At 43.6% G+C, this 22,237-nt stretch overlaps 1 non-coding gene across 1 annotated transcript; it reads right to left on the bottom strand.

The window, feature by feature from the left end:
• Positions 1-17,634: 17,634 nt before the first annotated feature.
• TRNAP-AGG (transfer RNA proline (anticodon AGG)) lies at positions 17,635-17,706 on the bottom strand. The gene has a single exon. It is a non-coding gene; the product is annotated as a tRNA-Pro (tRNA).
• Between the last annotated feature and the right edge of the window lie 4,531 nt (positions 17,707-22,237).

Below are 22,237 nucleotides of genomic sequence, written 5' to 3'. Positions count from 1 at the left end.
AACACACTTGAGGGAACACAGTTAACCCCTTGATCGTCCCCTAGTGTTAACCCCTTCACTGCCAGTGACATTTTTACAGTAATCAATGCATTTTTATAGCACTGATTGCTGTATTAATGCCAATGGTCCCAAAAATGTGTCAAAATTGTCCTATGTGTCCGCCATAATGTTGCAGTCGCGATAAAAATCGCAGATCGCCGCCATTACGAGTAAAAAATAAATAAATAAATAAATATGCTACAAATCTATACCTTATTTTTTAGACGCTATAACTTTTGTGCAAACCAATCAATATACGCTTATTGCGATTCTTATTACCAAAAATATGTAGAAGAGTACATATCGGCCTAAACTGAGAAAAAATTAGCTTTTTTTAAAAAAAATGGGGATATTTATTATTGCAAAAAGTACAAAATATTGTGTTTTTTTCAAAATTGTCGCTCTTTTTTTTTTATAGTACAAAAAATAAAAACCCCAGAGGTGATCAAATACCACCAAAAGAAAGCTCTATTTTTGTGAAAAAAAGCACATCAATTTTGTTTGGGTACAACGTCGCACGACCGCGCAATTGTCAGTTAAAACGATGCAGTGCTGAATTGCAAAAAGTGCTCTGGTCGGGAAGGGGGTAAAATCTTCCGGGGCTGAAGTGGTTAAGAGGAGCTAACTAGCTTTTGGGAGTTTTGTTCCATTTTGAAGTAGATCTGAAACCTCTGTGCCATTTAAAGCAATGTGCATCATAAACAAGTGATATATATATATATATTTTTATATATATAGAACACAGTTTTAACCTTTTATCCTTTTTTTACATCTCAGTACTGCTGATCTTCTGCAACCTGTTTCAGGTGCTTTCTGTCTACATGCATTCTCTCCAGTGTTGGCTGCAAATCTTTGCACTGGACTGGCTTCCGGATAGTGACAGTGTTGGAAAATGCCTGTGAAATATGGGGGTGCATGTGACAGGGTGACAACAGGAGCACAATTGGAAGAGAAAGTGGTCACCCCATAACAGGAAGTGCTTGAACGTGTCTGTCATGGCAGCATCTCTTTTAATGAAAGCTGAAGATTTAAAAAAGATTGACATTTATAAAGTGTACAGTGGGGAAAATATATATTTGATCCCCTGCAGATTTTGTTAGTTTGCCTACTTACAAATAAATGAAGGGTATATCATCTTTAGCATAGGTGTATTTTAAATGAGAGAGATAGATTATCAAACAAAAATAAGCATTTGATCCCCAAGCAAAACATGTGGAGAAACCCTTGTTGGCAAGCACAGAGGTAAGATGTTTCTTGCAGTTGGTGACCAGGGTTGCACACATCTCAGGAGGGATTTTGGTCCATTTACAGATCTTCTCTAAATCCTTAAGGTTTTTTGGCTGTCTCTTGGCAACTCAAAGTTTCAGCTCCCTCCATACATTTTCTATAGGATTATGGTCTGGAGACTGACTAGGCCACTCCATGACCTTAATGTGCTTCTTCTTGACCCACTCCTTTGTTGCCACGGTGGTATGTTTTGGGTCATTGTTATGCTGGAAGACCCATCCACGACCCATCATCAGTGTTATGGCTCAGAGAAGAAGGTTCTCATCCAAGATTTTACAATACATGGCCCCATCCTTTGGCCTCGCAATGCAGCAAAGTCGGTCTGTACCTTTAGCAGAGAAACAGCCCCAAAGCATAATGTTTCCACCTCCATGCTTGACTGTAAGGATGGTGTTCTTAGGGTCATAGTCAACATTTTTCTTCCTCCAAACTTGGCGAGTCCTCCTCCTCAAGAAGGCACATGTACTGTCATGCCAATAAACATCTAAATAATTCACAGAAGGATTGGGAGAAAGTGCTGTGATCAGATGAGACCAAAATTTGGTCTTTGGTATTACCTCGACTCACTGTGTTTGGAGGAAGAAAAATGCTGACTATGACCATAAGAACACCATCCCTACAGTCAACACAAAGGTGGAAACATTATGCTTTGTGATTTCTCTGTTAAAGGTACAGGCCAACTTTGCCGCATTGAGCGGCCAGTGGACAGGGCCATGTATTGTAAAATCTTGGAGGAGAACCTTCTTCCCTCAGCCAGAACACTGAAGATGGGTCATGGATGGGTCTTCCAGCATGACATTGAGCCAAAACATACCACCATGGCAACAAAGGAGTGGCTCAAGAAGAAGCACATTAAAGTCACGGAGTGGCCTAATCAGTCTCCGGGCCTTAATCCTATAGAAAATGTATGGAGGGAGCTGAAACTTCGAGTTGCCAAGAGACAACCAGGAAACCTTAAAGGGGTTGTAAACCTTCGTGTTTTTTCACTTTAATGCATCCTATGCATTAAGGTGAAAAACACCTGGCAGTCACCGGCCCCCCAGCCCTCTCGTTTTACTTACCTGAGCCCTGGAACTTGACACGGCGGGGATGCGTTGGCTCTCTGCCCGGGGTTCTCAGCTCTTGATTGGATAGATTGATAGCAGCGCAGCCATTGGCTCTCGCTGCTGTCAATCCAATCCAATGATGTGGGCGCCGGGACCAAGTCATAAATTCGGCAGCTATGGACGCTGAATGCTGGACTCGGGAGCGTGCCCGCAAGGTAAACCCCTCAGGAGAGCGCTTCTCCTAGGGGGTTATCTGATGTGGGGAGGACCCACGAGAGCCGCCGGGGGACCCCAGAAGACATGGTTTGGAGCCGCTCTGTGAAAAACGAGCTGCACAGTGGAGGTAAGTATGATATGTTTGTTATTTAAAAAAGAAAAAAAACCGAACCCTTGCAATCACTTTAAGGATTTAGAGAAGATCTGTAAAGAAGGGTGGACCAAAATCCTTCCTGCAATGTGTGCATACCTGGAAACCAACTACAAGAAACGTCTTACCTCTGTGCTTGCCAATATGGGTTTCTCCACTAAGTCATGTTTTGCTTGGGGATCAAATACTTATTTTTCTCACTGAACTGCAACTTAATTTATAACATTTGTTTTATGTGCTTTTTCTGGATTTTTGTTTGATATTCTGTCTTTATCATTTAAAATGCACCTATGATAGAAACGATAGATCCTTCATTTCTTTGTAAGTGGGCACACTTACAAAATCTGCAGGGGATCAAATAATTATTTTCCCCACTGTATATCAGATATTAGTGATTGCATTTACATCTACTATAATCCTTCCTTACAGTAACTAAATTCTTGATACTTAACCATCCAACACTTAGGGCTTATTCACACCAAATACAGTAATTTGCGTTTTTATGCAACTGATTAGCCCCAGTGACCACTAGAGCACATAGAACCCAATTGTTCTCTGTGTGCATTGTTCAAGTTACAATACTGCCTTGAAGTGGGTTGCAGTCTGTTGTGTACAAATGCAGACATTCTGCATTTTTACAAGCCTTCTTGCGGGCGGGTTCTGGGTGTACAGGGTGTATCAAGATGGCCGTCAAGGTGTTCTGACACCTCCAACATGCCGCTGACTCCCCCTTTTTATGCACTTGATTAGCTCTAGTGATGACAAGAGCACATAGAACATATTTGTTTTGTATGTGCCCTGATCAAACTACAACACTACCTTGAAGTGGATTGCAGTACATTGTGTAAAAATGCAGATATGCTGCATTTTTACAGAAAGTACTGGCCCTCACCTGATGTCACTGTTCCTTTCCACACCCCTGTGTTGCCTAGAAATGAATGGAATATAACTTTGATAGAAGATAGGTGTGCAAAGTTATTCGACACCTATACCTACAAATAATGATTAACTCTCCACTTTGAGCTAACTAATGCTACGCAGAACATCCCAAGTATCCTTTGCAAAAATTGGTTATTGGTAAACTATCTTTTCTTGGTCTAAAATCTTGTTATTTCCATACTTGCTCCAGTGGTCCAATAATTGTCAAAACAATTGGTAACCTAAAGGTCTGATACCATGTTCGTGGATTTTTTGGATAATGTAGAAAGTTGGTATACTCTTTTCAGCCCATCATATGGGTCTACTTTGATCATTTACAATTGGTTCCCCACTGAAGGTCTCCAATGTTTGTTTGGTCCATCTCCATAGTACAGAAATCCTTTAGGCTAGGTTTCCACTAGTGCGTCCCCAAAGTCGCGCGCTTTACACTGCGATTGTGCGTTGCGATTTGTGGTGCGTTTTGTTGCGACTTTAATTACGACTTTGTGTGACTTGGATGTTCTGCGATTTAGTCCTAGTGATGTAATTCCTTATCCTGCTTATTTATTTCCCCTTCCTCTTTGGTTGTCACGTGTTGTATGTTTGTTAGCAAACATGTTGGCTATGCAGTATGTTGGGTCAGCAGTCGTTTTGGCTGCTGTAGCAGCATTTATAGATCAAGAAGAGGAGGATAACCGGAGGAGGAGAAGGCATCGCTTTTGGATACATCCCATCATTGCCCAAAGGGAAGTGAGAGGCCAGTTTGGGGTCCTTTACAATGACCTCCGGGCTCATGAAGACAAATTTTTCAACTATACAAGGATGTCAATTAGAAGGTGAGAACATTTTTTGATGTCAACTTGCAAATGCTGCCAGATATATTTCAGAAAATGTGTATATGCCTGGTCATTATGACTCTTTTTAGTATTTTTAGATTTGAATAGCTCGAAGTGTTAACTAGAACCTGATCCAATTGTTTGAAAAATGGAACTCCATTTGTAAATGTTTGATTTTTACATGGTCAGTGTAGATCCTAGCCATATTTTTTCTCTTTACAGTTTTGATGAATTGTTGGCTTTGCTCTCTAGTCATCTAGAGCGCCAAAACACCAGTTTCAGAAGGAGTATTCCATCTGCTGAAAGACTCATAATAACATTGAGGTAAATGTTCATACCTACTGTTTCTTCTTCTTAACTTCTATGTGGCTTTTGGTGATCCACATCATTCTTTCATCATCTTTACATGAAGTCCAAAAATAACTACTAGCATGTAATTGTGCGTAAGCTTGTTTTTAAAATCTTAACTCTGCCTCTACATCACCTGTGTCTTTCTCCTGCTCCTCTTCTTCCTTCTTCACTTCCTCAGGCACCTCCTTCCTAGCTTTTTTTTTTGGGTTTATTGATGTAGCTTAGTGTCAATATGTATCATTATGCTAAAATGTATGTACTTTTCCATTTTAGGTACCTGGCAACTGGACATTCCTTTTCCAGTTTGCATTACGAGTTTTTGGTTGGCAAAACAACTGTCAGCAATATTGTCCACGATACCTGCCGAGACATCTGGAATGTCCTTAGTGATTTGGTTCTGAAGAAGCCCACTTCCGAAGATTGGTGCAAGAAAGCGGAACTTTTCTGGGATCGTTGCAATTTCCCAAATTGTCTAGGGGCAATTGACGGCAAACATATGAGGGTAGTGATGCCCATTGGCAGTGGAACAAAATACTATAATTACAAAAAATATTTTTCTTTTGTCTTACTTGCAGTGGCTGATGCCAATTATTGTTTCAGCTATATAGACATTGGATCATATGGCAGCAGCTCAGACTCCAGTATTTTCCAAAGATCTTCCTTTGGAAGAATGTTGCGGGAAAATGGTCTGGACCTGCCACAGGACTGTCCGTTGCCAGGAACAAATGGGCCGCCAATGCCATTTGTGTTTGTTGGGGATGAGGCCTTTGCTCTCAGTGAGCATCTATTAAGGCCTTATTCAAATCGGTGTTTGAGTGAAGAGAAGCGAATCTTCAATTACCGCTTAACGAGGGCAAGACGAGTGGTAGAATGTTCTTTTGGCATTTTAGCCAACAAGTGGCGTTTGCTCCATACCCCCATTAATTTAAAACTGGAGAATGCAATATCTGCAGTAAAAGCAGCATGTGTTCTTCATAATTTTGTGAGAATTCGTGATGGCTATCTTTTTGAAGATTCCCTCATGCACGATCTGGAAGGTGCACAATGGAGTGCCAGTAGGGGCACCACCAATGGTGCCAGTGTGCGTGAGGGATTCTCATCTTATTTTCTGTCTGCTGCTGGTTCTGTCCCCTGGCAGCAGGATGCCATAGCATAATGTATGTCATGCATTTTCTGTGAATATTATTTAGATGTATGTTATGTTTCAGTGCATCCAAAAGCATAATAACAGGTAGTTTCCTCAAATTAGAAAAAAGGATAAGCCGAAAATGCACAATGTAAACAAAATAATTTTTATTTTCTTTTTTTTTGTGCAGGGAAGCACACAAAATGTTTTGGTTATGTGTTTGGGTGAACTACACCATTTTGTTTATTTTTTTCCAAGCACAACAAATAGTGAAATAATAAACTATTTCTCTCTGAAAAACACCAAAATAAAATTCTTTCAAAAATAGAAAAAAATATCTGAATCTTTTTTACAAGACAACTCTTTTTGCAATAAGGCAAAAATAAAGAAATACGTTCCATGAACTTAAAATTACAACAGTTGTTGTTTTGGCCTCCTCAACCAAACAAAAAATAGAGAACAAGTCTTAAACACACATCAATAATAATAGTAAATTACAATTGCTCGTATGTTTTGTTTTCAGTGGTCCCGGAAACTGAACTATTGGTTGGTCCAGGGAAATCCACTGATGGACCAGGGTAATATTTCCTTTCCAGAAAAGGCGGAACATGACTGGGTGTAGGCTGCCTAAGTTGGTGAGTGGTTGGGGGGCCAAGGGTAGAGGTAGTGGGGTCAGGAATTGGATGCAACATGCGTGGCCTTGAGGGATTCAGCATATTACCATACTGGTCACAGTATGGACGGTTTATTGGTGGAGCATACTGTGTACTTGGAAAGTGAGTGTATTGTTGATAAGGGGGATATTGGGGAAGGGGGGGTTGCATATATGCTGAGGATGTTGTTGGCCCCTCACCCACAAATGATTGAGCAGTTGACATTAAAGCCATCCTGAGTGCATATTTTTTCTCAGGGGGTACCTGTTTACATATGCCTAAAATTACAGTGAGAAATGCTGTGTCTTCACACTGGTTTTCAGCCATTTTAGTGGACATCTGACTGACTACATCTAAAATTTTCTCCATGGGTTTCCCAGGCCGGGCACTGCCCCTTGAAGACCTTCGCAAAGGCCTAGAGAAATTGCTAGGTCCTGGTTCTGCATCCTCCTCATTCATTGAGTTTGATGTTGACCTTGATTCATCTACGAACAGTTCCTTGTCAACATTGTCTTGGAATTGTTCTTGCTCCTCCTCCTCCGCAGCTTCCTCTGTCTCATCTTCTGCTGCCAAACCCTGTGTGCTGTCTTCCCAGCTTGCTTGGGTTCTGAAATACAAATCACATATTTTTAAAGTAAGCGTTACTATTTGATATGTAGAATTCGTAACATATGCCTGCTGTTAACTTACTCTCGCATTTCCAACACTGGTTTCAAAAAATCAAGATCCCCGGCATGGGCATATGGGGCTAATCTTTTAGAGCCGGAACCACTCCTTCCTTCTTTTAATTTGCGTAAGTACCGGTTGTAGCAGTCTTTGAGACTTCTCCATCGAGTTTGTAACGAGTACACTACAAAATATAAAGCAAATTATACATTTTTAAAAAAATCTTTAGTGACTGCCTATAGGTCATTCATTTGCTAGGCTGCATAATTGATATGGATGGTGTTAAAACAACCGCTAAATATATTACCCATGACACCTACATAATTTGACATGTGCTGGAGGATGTTGACAGGGCCATCTTTAATATTATTTAATATTATTAGGACCGTGGTCAAAAATTATTTGGTGGCCCACACACACAGATTTACTTTCCTGCAGCCACAGGTAACAGGAAAGTAACTATATAAATGACACCATCAACACAGATAGTGTTGACATGGGATTACCTCCTGCCAAACCATTGTGATATCCTGCCAGGAGAAGCGGTCCCCACCAAGAAAACACAGTGCACACAACCATTGGTTACAGAAAGTGCTAAGCAGCATATATCAACCACTTACTTTTTGTAGAACGTTCTGTGGCTGAGAAAGAGTCCCAGGTCTCATAATATATGCGAGCCACCTCCAACCATGCTCTCTCCTTCTTTGCATGATCTTTGTAACCTGGATCTCTGAGGTCATATATTGCCGGACGTTGTCTGACAAGCCGAATAATTTCCTCATTGTCATGCACTTGTCGCTTATTTTTTTTAGCCCTAGGCATGCTTCCTGCTGTCTTCCACACTCACATACATCGATATAGGAAGTGATGTATTTGGGAGGAGCAGAGATCATGTTCTTCCGTAGACTTCCGTGGAAGTCGCAACAAAGTCGCGGTGTCAGACATGTACATACGACTTCATTGCGACTTAATACCTTTCTATGGAGAACAAGTCGCACCGAAGACGGAACAAAGTAGTGCAAGAACCTTTTTTCGAGTCGCTGCGACTTGATTCGCACCAGTTAGAACGGGGACCATTGAAATACATGGGTTTTGACATGTGTCAAGTCGCAAAACAAGTCGCAGTAGTGGAAACAGAGCCTTACTGTATTTGTGGAGCCACAGATACTCGTGGCTTCAATAGACAGCTTTCTTTTTAGAGAGAAAAGCAGTTTAAGTCTTTGACGAGGCATCCACTATGCATGGAAAAATATCTGATGATACATCCACCAAGAAATGACACAGATCTTTTGCGAACTTGACTACTTTTGTACACTTTTGTGCAAAGAACTTGGAAGACCAATTTTTTTGGAACTTTAGGCAAAAAATAATTTTTTTAGATTTTCAGTTACCTTTATGGGCAACAATATCAATAAACAACAGTTTAGTATTTGTAGTTACAGCAATGTACGAAAACTTTTCTCTCTTTGGCCACAATTTTTGGTTACTCTTGTACATTTGTTTTACATTGGCCTTTCTTTTTTCAATTTCTCCTGGGAAAACTGTGGCCTTCACATGACACAGTTTTATTTAGCAGGATTTGGAACTTCTCATTAGGAGCTTAAAGTGGTGTTCCGGCTGAAATTATACCCCTATAAAAATACCCCTATAATACACAAGCTTAATGCATTCTAGTAAAGTTAGTCTGTAAACCAATGCCGCGTACACACGAGTGGACTTTACTTTCGGCAGACTTTGCCCGGCGGACGGGATTTCGTCGGACAATTCGATCGTGTGTGGGCTCCAGCAGACTTTGTTTGCTCAAAAGTTGGAATGACTTAGATTTGAAACATGTTTTAAAGTGGTGTTCCGGCCGAAATTATAATTTTTAAATAAAAATACCCCTATAATACACAAGCTTAATGTATTCTAGTAAAGTTAGTCTGTAAACTAAGGTCTGTTTTGTTAGTTTATAGCAGTAGCTTGTTATTTTATAAACTTACAGCAGGCCGTGGCCATCTTAAGTGTGGGCATCTGAAGCCAGACTGTATTTCTTCCTGGATCTCATCCTTGCAGATCTCGCACATGCTCAGTGCAGCACAAGCAGTGTAATAGGTTTCAGGTCAGGCTTCCATAGCAACGGCAGTGTCAGAGGAAGTTGCCGCCCCTTCCCAGAAGGCATTGCAAACAGGAAATGATGCGATGGGCCGCGGCCAGGGAGGAGGAAGTGAAGAATGAATACAGCAGATATACAGTAAGTGCTGAGAAAAAAAATTAAAAAATATCCAATTCGTTTACAGTGCACAGTTTAATGAGGGATGCTGAAGAGTTGTAAAAGTGGGTGGAACTCCACTTTAAATCTATCCGACGGACTCTTCTTTCTAGCGGACAAACCGGTCGTCTGTGTGCTAGTCCGACGAACTCAAACTGACGCATGCTCTGAAGCAATTACAAGACTTCCGGAAGCGCTCGGTCTGGTAAAACTAGCCTTCGTCTTGAAGCTAGCACATTCCCCTTCTGTGATCTTTTAATACAGCGCTTTTTGTAGGATTGATAATGCGAGAGGAATGAAGTTGTTTTTCTGCTGTATATTCACACAGAGTTCTCACAAACTACTTTCTTCATGATTTATCCTCATGCCATGACTAATATGATATTTGTAAAAAGCCAGATCTCCATAAATAAAAAATTTTAAATTAGATTTTGGACTCATCTTTATGTTTTTTATTGATTTCAACACTTATCTATTTTACAATGTGTGCTAAATTATACCCACATTTTTTGTTTGTTTTTTGTGTGGATTTTCAAGTTACCACAATAACCTTAATATTTTGTGTTGTTTTAATGAACCTTAATGAGGTTGTTGTCCCTTGTTCATTAGACATAGGGGGGTGTATTTTACAAAGGCAAATTCATTTTTCACTACAAGTGCTAATTCTACTTGGAATTGCACAGAAAGAGCATTTTGAAGTGCCTTTGCTGTGGATCCGAGGGGCACATGCAAGAAAACCCCCAAAAAATAAATATTTTTATTGCACATGATTTTATGATAAAATCAGCAGAGCTTCCCCTAATTTCAGCTTTTCCCATCCAACTTTCCAACAAGTGCACTTGCTGTGCAATTTCTAAAGTGAACTTTTCACTTGTACTTTTCACTTGATATTCAAAATGATTTAGCCTTTTGTCAAAAACACACATAGGGGTTGATTTACTAAAGGGAAAAAGACTGTGCACTTTGCAAAGTGCAGTTGCCCTCTGCAAGAGCAGTTGCTCCAGAGCTTAGTAAATGAGCAGAAGCTCTGCTGACTTCCATCATCCAATCATGTGCAAGCAAAAATGCTGTTTTTATAATTTTCCTTGCACAGGATTGGGTACTCTTTGCAAAGTCAAGCCTTTTAACTAATTTCTGAAGCTCTGGAGCAATTGCACTTGCAGAGGGCAACTGCCCTCTGCAAAGTGCACAGTCTATTTGCTTTTCTTAAATCAACCCCATAGTCTTTTTGACCTGTACCTGCCTACTCCCAAACAAAATGGCGTTTTTGAATCTAAACACATAGGCAATAATGTAAGGTAACCAAAAAATACATTTATTTTTTTGAAAAAAAAATTAGGAAGGCAACACTGGAGACACTTTTAGAATCTGGGAAGCCTTTCGTCCCCCAGGACACACATTAAGTTTTATGACAAGAAAATTGGTATCTTGCGACTAGGGAGCACAGGGAGCACAGTCAGACCAGACAGAAACCAGGCAATCACTTTTGACTCTTCCGTGGAGCCTTCCCTCCATGCTTCTCTGCAGCCTTCCTCGGAGGTTGTGCCTCTGGTGGTGTACTTGGGGCAGGAGGAGGAGGAGGAGGAGTGGCTTCATCTGCCAGATATGTGGTAGCAGTAAGCTCCCCTCTCAAGCCCTTCTCAAATGCCTTAAAAATTAGACCCTCACAGAGGAGGCGTTGGCCCTTTTCCAACTCCAGCAATCTGCTGGCTATATAGGTGCCATACGCCTCCTCTGCATTGGGTGGTTTGCTCAGGATCTGGCTGGCTTCCCGTATGAGGGCTACAGATTCCTGCTCAGTTTGTGTCATTCTCCTGGGCCTTTTGTGGAGAATGCGGAGTGGAGGCACCTGACACTCCGTGCGGCTTCGACTTGGCCCAGCCACAGCCTCCTCCTCTCTCCCACTGGGCAAGGCCTCCTCCTGGCTGAAGTCATCCTGTGTCAAAAAAAGGGACATAGTTGTAATTTTGTGTTATGCAATCACACACAATTTTCAGCTCATGACTTCCAAATATAATTTACACAAAATAGTAAAGGCTATCTATTTGACACCACCATTATTTCAGCTGATCAACAATATCTGAAGTTAAGTATATTTTTGGCCACTACTGTCTAGTGATATGTCTACATATTAATATTTGTGCTGAAGTCATTTTTTATGAAGCACTTAAAAAATTAACACGTTAACATCATTAATAATATTTTCACAATCACAAATTACACAAAAAAGGATACCTGGCTGAAGCTGGGCGCGTCAACTTCATCAATGATGAAAAGGCCCAGTTCATCCTGGGACTTCTCAGCTGGGGTGGAGGTGGATGGAAGGCTGGAGGTAAGAGTGGAGGGAAGGCTGGAGGGAAGGGTGGGGGGAAGGGTCGAAAGTGATTGCCTGGCTTCGGTCTGGTCATCCAGGAATCGCATTTTGTTGTAGTACCACAACTTGGGTACATATATTTGGTCAGCTGCTGCACCGGATCTGAGCGACTCCTGGATTTTATTGTGTTCCCGCTTGTACATGTTTCGCAAGATACCAATTTTCTTGTCCACAAACTTGAGGTCTGCCTGGGGGACTCGAGTCTTCACAAACTCTAAAAGTGTGCCCAGTGTTGCCTTCCTTACATCCCTATTATAATATAGTGGGTGTTTGACCTCCCACAGGTTTTTATTTTCCTGATAGAGCTCAATAAATTGGGACAAAAATTCTTCCTCTTTAAAGGGATTCATTGTTTCTGAAAGACAAGACACAAGATCCAAACTAATGTCAGTCACAAATCACAGGATTATTTTGGTTTGTAATCTAGGGGACGCATACATACACACACACACACACACACACACACACCAAACACACAGACCCCCACTTTAATCTTACCTTCGTTTCTGACGCTCGCTACTTCCGCACGGACATACGTAGTCCATCGTAATAGCTTTATATACACTGCGCATGTGTCATGCTCCGCCTGCGTCGCCCGCCCCTGATGTTCTTTAGTACGATTTGTCCCTGCCCCTTCACTCTTCGTTGCGCACACAGCATACAGGAGCACAGCTGTGGCTGTAAATCAGCAGGAGGTCCCTCTCCTGTCACCATTTTTCTCTAAGACTGCTTTCACACTGAGGCGCTTTACAGTCGCTTTAGCGCTTAAAATATTGCCTGTAATTAGCCTCTCCTCTCACTCCATTGTGAAAGCCCAAGTGCTTTCACACTGGAGCGGTGCGCTGGCAGGACGCCAAAAAAAGTTCTGCAAGCAGCTTCTTTGAGGCGCTGTAGAAGCGGTGTTGAAAGCATTGGGCAGCGCCGGCCAAGTGCCGCTGTAGCGGCATTTGGCAGGCGCTTTTAACCCATTTTCGGCCGTTAGCGGGGGTTAAAAGTGCCCCGCTAGCGGCCGTCGCAAAAACGACGGTAATAGTGGCGCTCTACCGCTGACGCCCCCAACACCCCAGTGTGAAAGTAGCCTTAGTGTTCAGAAAACTTGGAAAAAGTAATTTATGCTGATAGCGGAGGAATGAAGCAGCAGACAAAAGTGACACTAATGCCGTGTACACACGGTCGGACTTGCCAACGGGATAACCTCTGTCGGCATTTCCGACGGAAAGATTTAGAATATGTTCTATATCTAAGTCCGTCGGAAATTCCGACGGAAAAAGTCCAATGGGGCACACACACGGTCGGAATATCCGACCAAAAGCTCCCATCTGACTTTTTCTGTCGGAAATTCCGACTGTGTGTACGGGGCATTAGTACTCTTAATTGAAACAAGTACACACTATAGAGGGATATTCTTTGTTCATATTTCATGTCTGAGGTTTACAATCAGTAAGCTGATCATCACTGGTCTATAGGATGTGCATAGAGCAGAGAAGAAAAATATGAACCTAATGCCGCGTACACACGAGCAGACTTTTCGTCCGGACTGGTCCGACGGACCGAGTCCGGCGGACAATTCGACCGTGTGTGAGCTTCATCAGACCTGCAGCGGACTTTTTCGGTCGAAAATCTGACAGACTTTAGATTTGGAACATGTTTCAAATCTTTCCGAGGGACTCGAGTCCGGTCGAAAAGTCCGCTTGTCTATATGCTAGTCCGACGGACAAAAACCGACGCTAGGGCAGCTATTGGCTACTAGCTATCAACTTCCTTATTTTAGTCCGGTCGTATGTCATCACGTACGAATCCGTCGGACTTTGGTGTGATCGTGCGTAGGCAAGTCCGTTTGTTGGGAAAGTCCGTTGGAAGTCAGCCGAAAGTCCGTCAGAAGACCGTCGGACCAGTCTGGTCGAAAAGTCCGCATGTGTGTACGCTGTGTTTAGATCTCTACAATCTTTTATTTTTTTTTGTGAGAATCTAGTTCTAGCAGTTTATCAGGGAGCAGATGTCTTTGCAGGGAGGGATGAAGGACATCAGAATGAAGACTGATAGAGATCAAAGGTAAGTAGGGAGGACAATGTTGTTAAATTGACACCATAGGCCACATAACCAACTGCAAGTCAGGTAAATTGTTTTATGGAAACAGGAAGTTCTTAAAATAAAAGTTTGTGGCAAAAGAAGTAATTTAGAACGGTACTTCAATGTTTTATTAGTTACGACACCCCTTTAAAAGTATGTAAAATCTTGAGGCTAAAATGGGATCCTTCCATCACATCAAAGTCCCCTGTTCACATTAGAGTACCTGGTCTTTTCCCCTTCCACATCAGAATCTTCACTCCTTTCACAATTGAGTCCTCAGTGCTCAAAAACAAAAATTTTTGCCTTTAGTTCTACAGTATACATTAAGACATGACGCCACACTAAAAATAGATTTGGGATTTACAATACATATACCTTAATGATAATTATGATATTTCTTAAGTGACATGTTCTGTTTATTATCACCTCTTTATTACTTTTTGTTTTTTCTAACTTAGGGTTAAAGGAATGCCCAAAACAGGAACAGAACATCGCCGTCAAATCGGGAGACACTGCTGACCTGCCTTGCTTTTTTTCCCCACCAAAAGGGGTAATCAAAAAAGACGTTCAAGTCTCCTGGCAAAAGGAGCACGCCAAGATTGACCTGGTGGTCCACTTCCAGAATGGGAAGGAAGAAGGTGACCAGCAGAATGAGCACTTTAAAGGCCGCACTTTCATGGGCCGGACCTGGTTTCAGGATGGAAATGCCAAGCTGAATCTCCACAGAGTGACTGAAGAGGACACTGGAAAATATACCTGCTGGATCACTTTACTTCCACTGGAACCATGGAGCCAACATAAATGTTGCGTGGTGACACTGACCGTCTCTGAGGAGACAACCCAAGAAATTATTGTAAAAGGTAAAAAATAATTCTCAAATCTTCAAAAACCTTACAATTTTCATTACTTGTATGTGGGTTCTTTATTTTAATGGCTGATGTTTCTTCATTCAACTAGCTGAAAGGAATTGTGAATACACCTTGTTAACCACCTTCCTCTGTAGATCACCAAGAAGGCCTGTGCCTTTTTCTGATTCTGCCACTGGTTGATGTCTTGGGGGACATTATTTCCAACTCTTGTGAGTTTTATTGGTCAAAGCAAAATGAATAGACCAGAAAGTACAAATTAAAAAAAAAAACAGTTTTTGCGGCAAAACCCAGTGTCATTCAACCCGCTTCTTCTGGGCCCAGGCTGTCATGGACCCACCATTTGGGGTGGTGCTATCACACTGGTCTGGGCTTGGAATACTACTGTACTGAATGATGATAACACATCATTACATGTGAGCAGTTCAGTGCAGGAGTAAGAAACACCAACTGCCAGAAGAATTTGTGGGCTGGATTGGCCAGAGGTATGTGCTCAAAGGTATAGGGGCACTCTGATGGGGAGATCTGATGTAAGGGGACACTCTGATGGGGACACCGGATGTATGGGGGACTCTGATGAGAACACCTGATGTAAGGTGTCACTCTAAAGGGGACACCTGATGCAAGGGGGCACTCTTACGGGGGCATCTGATGTAAGGAAGCACTCTACTAAGCATACTTTTTGTAAGGGGACACTCCGATGTGGACACCTGATGTGAGGGGTCACTCTGATGGGGACACCTGATGCAAGGGGAGACTTTGATGGGGCCACCTGATGCAAAGGGGCATTCTGATGGGGGTATTTGATGTAAGGAAGTACTCTGATGAGTCCACTTGAGGTAAGGGGACACTCTGATGGGGAAATCTGATGCAAGGGTGCATCCTGATGGGGACACCTGATGTAAGGGGGCACTTTGAAGGGAACACCTGATGTGAAGGGTCACTCTGATAGGGACACCTGATGCAAGGGGGACTCTGATGGGGACACCTGATGCAAGGGGGACTTTGATGGGGACACCTGATGCAAAGGGGCATTCTGATGGGGGCATTTGATGTAAGGAAGTACTCTGATGAGTACACTTGATGTAAGGGGACACTCTGATGGGGACATCTGATGCAAGGGTGCTTCCTGATGGGGACACCTGATGTAAGGGGGCACTCTGATAGGTACACCCGATGCAAGGGGGACTCTGATGGGGACAGCTGATGCAAGGGGGACTTTGATGGGGACACCTGATGCAAAGGGGCTTTCTGATTGGGGCATTTGATATAAGGAAGTACTCTGATGAGTAAACTTGATGTAAGGGGACACTCTGATGGGGACATATGATGCAAGGGTGCATCCTAAAGGGGACACCTGATGTAAGGGGGCACTCTGATGTAAGGGGACACTCTGATGGGGACACCTGATGCAAAAGGGCACTCCGATGGGGACACCTGATGCAAGAGGGTGTCTGATGGGAACACCTGATCTAAGGGTTCACTCTGATGAGGACTCCTAATGTAAGGAAGCACTCCTATGTGGACACCTGGTGTAAGGGGACACTCTGATGGGGATACTTGATGCAAGGGGGATTCTGATGGGAACACCTGATGTAAGGGGTCACTCTGATGAGGACATATAATGTAAGGAAGCACTACGATGGGGACACATGATGTAAGGGGTCACTCTGATGGGGATACCTAATGCAAGGGGAAGTCTGATGGGAACACCTGATGTAAGGGGTCAATTTGATGGGGACATCTGATGCAAGGGCGACTCTGATGGGGTATCTGATGTAAGGAAGCACTCTGATAGGACACTTGATGTAAGGAAGCACTCCGATGGGGCACTTTATGTAAGAGGGCACTCTAATGAGGAGACCCGATCATAAAATTCACAATATTATTGAATTGTCATAGAACTTGTAAACTGCTAGAATCAGACTCATCTTAACATGAGATTCAGACCTCTGCTGAGTGCTGAGAAGTCCCAATGGGTGAGAGATGTGACCTCGCCCTTGAAAGTACACTGAGAGGAGCAGCTTTGTAGATATATGCTAATATGACTGGGTGGGGACACAAGAGGTATTTCTAATGATCATATGCTTTAATAATGATCGGAATGTAACCCTTTCAAAAAATGTTATTAGTGTTTTTAGCAATGGATTATACTGAGAAATAAAATTATGGTTTTAAAGAGGAAGGAAACTCTGCAAAATAATTTTTTTTTACCCTTCCTTGCAAAGTAAATGCATACTAGCACATTATGTGACACTTACCTGCAAATGAAGCCCGTGTTATCCTTGCTGCAGGCTGCATCCATCTTCACCTGTATTCCTTCCGGCGCAACGGACTCCAGCTGTGTGACTGGCCGGAGCCGCCACTCCTGCGCATGGGAGCCGCCAGTTACGACACTGACTGCTGAAGAGACGGCACGGGCAGCCGTTGCTTCAGAGCTAATGCGACATCATCGGCGCAGTATTTAGTATATATCTCCTAAACAGCGCACGTTTAGGAGATATTTACAGTACCTATAGGTAAGCCTTATTCTAAACTTACCAATAGATACAAACATTAGAGGGAGGTTTACAACCTCTTCAAGTACTATGTGTTTTTATTCCCTGAGAGATAAAAGTCCCAGACAGTTCGCAAGCTAAAACTTTTGGTTTCCCTGATTACATCATATAACCGGTTTGCAGGTCAGAGTCTCAAAGCTCAGAAGTCAGGCAACGTGCCTTATCACGCCTCTGCATTTTTTTTTTCACTACAGGATTACTTGAAGCATGTTTCGCTTTAAAATAAGGGCTCGTCCGGGATTTGAACCCGGGACCTCTCGCACCCTAAGCGAGAATCATACCCCTAGACCAACGAGCCAGCTGGAGTCAGTAAGTCATGTCAGAACACCTTGGACATGAGGTCACTTTTCCCAAGTCCTCATAGTTGTCTGTTCAAAAGGAATTTTAACTAGTTAAGATCTTTGGATGTACATAGTATGTCTAAAGGGTTAAGCACAAGCAATAGCAGCCATTGATATATGCTTGTTTTTATCAGCTGTAAAGTGAAAGTGATCCCACAACTGTATAGCCACCAATCACTTTTAAACTGCAGGTGGCATGGTCCCACCCAGCCACTCTTGCCCTGCATGGTTCCCTGGCTCTCCCGCTCTCCCTGGGAGCCTGGGACCACATCATTGGGCTTCCACAGACGGAAGGAGACCAAAGAACAACCAGTCTTCGATCTCCTCTGCCCGAAATAATTTGAAGGTGACAAGTTCATCACTTCCAGTTTCATAGCTGTCATTATATGGCTGATACAGCCCTAAAAGCATATAACCGAGCAGATCTCTGCTTGGTTACATGTATTGGAGGGCAGGGAAGACATTGGGGTCTATTAGACCCAAAGTGCCTCCATAAAAGAGTACCTGACACCTGCTCTTTGTTATCACACGGGGGTTTGTTAACCCCTTGTGATAGCAATAAAGTTAAATAAAAAATCAAATTAAAAAAAATGTAACAAATATAATTATAATAAAATGTATTTAAAAAAAATGTAATGCCTATTATCTTGCACGCATTCACAAAAGCAATCGTAAACCTAGGGTGCACATGTGTACGTAAACCGCGATAGCATCACTCATGTGAGGCATCCCTGTGAACGTTGGAGTGAGAGCCATAATTAATGTGCCAGAGCTCACAGTTAATGTGAACTGTAAAGGCTTTAAATCGCCGCGTAGAGATTTTTGGGTACCACAGGTGCACGCAATTTTAAGACTTGTTTGGTATCTATTGACTTGTCACAACCCCATCTTTTATATTTTACCCAAAATGGGTATTATATTGTGTTTGTGTGCACTAAATCTCATTTTATTATATTTTATCCTGAAAATATACATTTGCTAAACAGTTGAACAAATATCGTGTAACAAAAATAAATTGCAACTACTATCTTTTTTTATTCTAGAGGTCCTTTGCTTTCAGAAAATATATAATGTTCTGTGAGAAAATGGAGAGTTATCAGATCTCATCACAGGATGGACTGTGGAGGTCTTATATGTAGAGCAGTGCCAACGTCCTATTTTACAAAGCTTAGAAACTCCCTTCCATTTTTCTATAATGTTCTGTGAGTTTTAAATAATTTTAGGGCCAAAAATGCAGATTTTTACATGTGTGCAAAGAATGAAGAAATTCCTGTAGAGGCGAAGTGGTGAAAATCGTGTATGACTGACAGAATTTCCGAACACTCCTTATACTGTATGCCTAGCTACCTTTTACTAGTAAACAGAGTAGCCTTGGGATGTTAAACAAACAAACAGTGGTAAAGCATATGTCATATGCAGTCCAGCATACAAAGTGCAGGAGTATGTACCGCAAAACCCATTGTACAGAGTACAGCATTAATAAGAAGTACCATACATCACATACTCTTAGTCATTAACTCGGTATGCTTTACTGTCCCCCAGCATATATCCCTGGTCTTCCCCCTTAAGTATCACCCCAAAAGTAACCATCAAATACTCACTTCTGCTTATCTCTTTGCTTACTTCTGTGTCCCCCATCCACACCTCACCTCTGCAACCCTCATCCACAGCTCACCTCTTCTTTCCCATGTCCACAGCTCCACTCTGCACCCCCATCCATATTATTTCTGCTTCCCTTCTGCACACCCCAATCCACAGCTCTCACCTTTGCCACCTCTCATGTTTCACCTCTGCACCTCCAGCTTCCCCTACAGCTCTCACCACTGCACAGCCTGCTCCATTCTCCACAGCTCTCATTTTACACAACCTGCCTTCTGCCCTCTGCAGCTCTTACCTCTGTACAAAGCTCCCTCCTTCCCAGTTCTTCTCTCTGGACAAATTTCCTCCCCCTCCACTTTCCCAGCTTCCACTCTGCACAAATCCCCCCCCACTCTCCTCTCCGAACAAATCCCCCCACCACTTTCCCAGGCCTCCTCTCCATACAACCCCCCCCCCACTTTCCCAGCCCTCCTCTGCACAAATCCCCCCCACTTTGCCAGCCCTCCTCTCTGCACAAATCCCCCCCACTTTGCCAGCCCTCCTCTCTGCACAAATCCCCCCCACTTTGCCATCCCTCCTCTCTGCACAACCCCCCCCCCACTTTGCCAGCCCTCCTCTCTGCACAAATCCCCCCCACTTCCCCAGCCCTCCTCTCTGCACAAATCCCCCCACATTCCCAGCCCTCCTCTCTGCACAAATCCCCCCCCACATTCCCAGCCCTCCTCTCTGCACAAATCCCCCCCACTTTCCCAGCCCTCCTCTCTGCACAAATCCCCCCACTTTCCCAGCTCTCCTCTCTGCACAAATCCCCCCCCCCACTTTGCCATCCCTCCTCTCTGCACAAATCCCCCCCCCACTTTGCCATCCCTCCTCTCTGCACAAATCCCCCCCCACTTTGCCATCCCTCCTCTCTGCACAAATCCCCCCCCACTTTGCCATCCCTCCTCTCTGCACAAATCCCCCCCACTTTGCCAGCCCTCCTCTGCACAAATCCCCCCACTTTGCCATCCCTCCTCTCTGCACAAATCCCCCCACTTTCCCAGCCCTCCTCTCTGCACAAATCCCCCCCCCACTTTGCCATCCCTCCTCTCTGCACAAATCCCCCCACTTTCCCAGACCTCCTCTCTGCACAAATCACCCCCACTTTCCCAGCCCTTCTCTCTGCCCAAATCCCCCCCCCCCACCACTTTCCCAGCCCTCCTCTCTGCAAATCCCCCCCACTTTCCCAGCCCTCCTCTCTGCACAAATCCCCCCCCACTTTGCCATCCCTCCTCTCTGCACAAATCCCCCCCCACTTTGCCATCCCTCCTCTCTGCACAAATCCCCCCCACTTTGCCATCCCTCCTCTGTGCACAAATCCCCCCCACTTTGCCAGCCCTCCTCTGCACAAATCCCCCCCCCCACTTTGCCATCCCTCCTCTCTGCACAAATCCCCCCACTTTCCCAGCCCTCCTCTCTGCACAAATCACCCCCACTTTCCCAGCCCTTCTCTCTGCCCAAATCCCCCCCCCCCACCACTTTCCCAGCCCTCCTCTCTGCAAATCCCCCCCACTTTGCCAGCCCTTCTCTCTGCACAAATCCCCCCACTTTCCCAGCCCTCCTCTATGCACAAATCTCCCCCACTTTGCCAGCCCTCCTCTCTGCACAAATCCCCCCCCACTTTGTCAGCCCTTCTCTCTGCAAAAATAACTCCCACTTTCCCAGACCTTCTCACTGCCCCTCCACACATACATTTTCCCAGTTCTTCTCCATGCTCAAATCTGCCCACACACATTCACAGTTCAGTCTCTGATGAGCGCTCTCTCTCTCCTCTCCCCCCATCCCCCGTTTCTCATTCCCAGCTCCCTTACCTCTTCCACCGCCAGTGCCCCAGACCATATGGTACGCACGGGCTTTTTTTGCAGGTGATCGAGGAGCTGTAGCTGGGGCGGAGTTTCAGGGCTCCTCTGTGCTACATTGTGAGTAGAGGCGGGGAAAGAAGCTGCCTCCTGCATCAACACAGGCAGCGGTACATTGCCGTGCTGGGACCCGAGAATGCGAGGTCGTATAGTGCGCTAGTGTGTCATGACAGGTTGGAGTAGAGAGGGCTGTCATAGGTGGCGGAACGGCGTTCCGCCGCGTTCCGGCAGAAAAAAAGCCCTGGTACTGCTTAACCACTTCAGCCCTGGAAGATTTGGCTGCTGAATGACCGGGCCATTTTTTGCGATTCGGCACCGCGTCGATTTGACTGACAATTGCGCAGTCGTGCGATATTGCACACAAAACAAAATTGGCGTCCTTTTTTTCCCACAAATAGAGCTTTCTTTTGGTGGTATTTGAACGCCTCTGTGGTTTTTTATTTATTTTTGGTTCTATAAACAAAAAAAGAGCGTCAATTTTGAAAAAAACACAATATTTTGTACTTTTTGCTATAATAAATATCCCCATTTAAAAAAAAAAAATGTTTCTCAGTTTAGGCCGATACGTATTCTTCTACATAGTTTTGGTAAAAAAAATCGCAATAAGCGCATATTGATTGGTTTGCGCAAAAGTTATAGTGCCTACAAAATAGGGGATAGATTTATAGCATTTTTATTTATTTTTTTTACTAGTAATGGCAGCGATCTGCGATTTTTATCAAGACTACAACATTATGGCGGACACATCGGACACTTTTGACACATTTTTGGGACCATTGGCATTTATACAGAGATCAGTGCTATAAAATTGCACTGATTACTGTAAAAATGTCACTGGCAGGGAAGGGGTTAACACTAGGGGGCGATCAAGGGGTTAACTGTGTTCCCTATGTGTGTTTCTAACTGTGGGGGGAGGGGACTGACCTAGAGGAAGTGATGGATCGAGGTTCCTAGCTAATAGGAACTCACGATCTGTCACGCCTCACAGAAC

The sequence above is a fragment of the Aquarana catesbeiana genome, linkage group LG03 (genome assembly GCF_042186555.1).
Source record: "Aquarana catesbeiana isolate 2022-GZ linkage group LG03, ASM4218655v1, whole genome shotgun sequence".
NCBI classification, from domain to species: Eukaryota; Metazoa; Chordata; class Amphibia; order Anura; family Ranidae; genus Aquarana; species Aquarana catesbeiana.
This window is presented reverse-complemented; position numbering and strand designations above follow the sequence as displayed.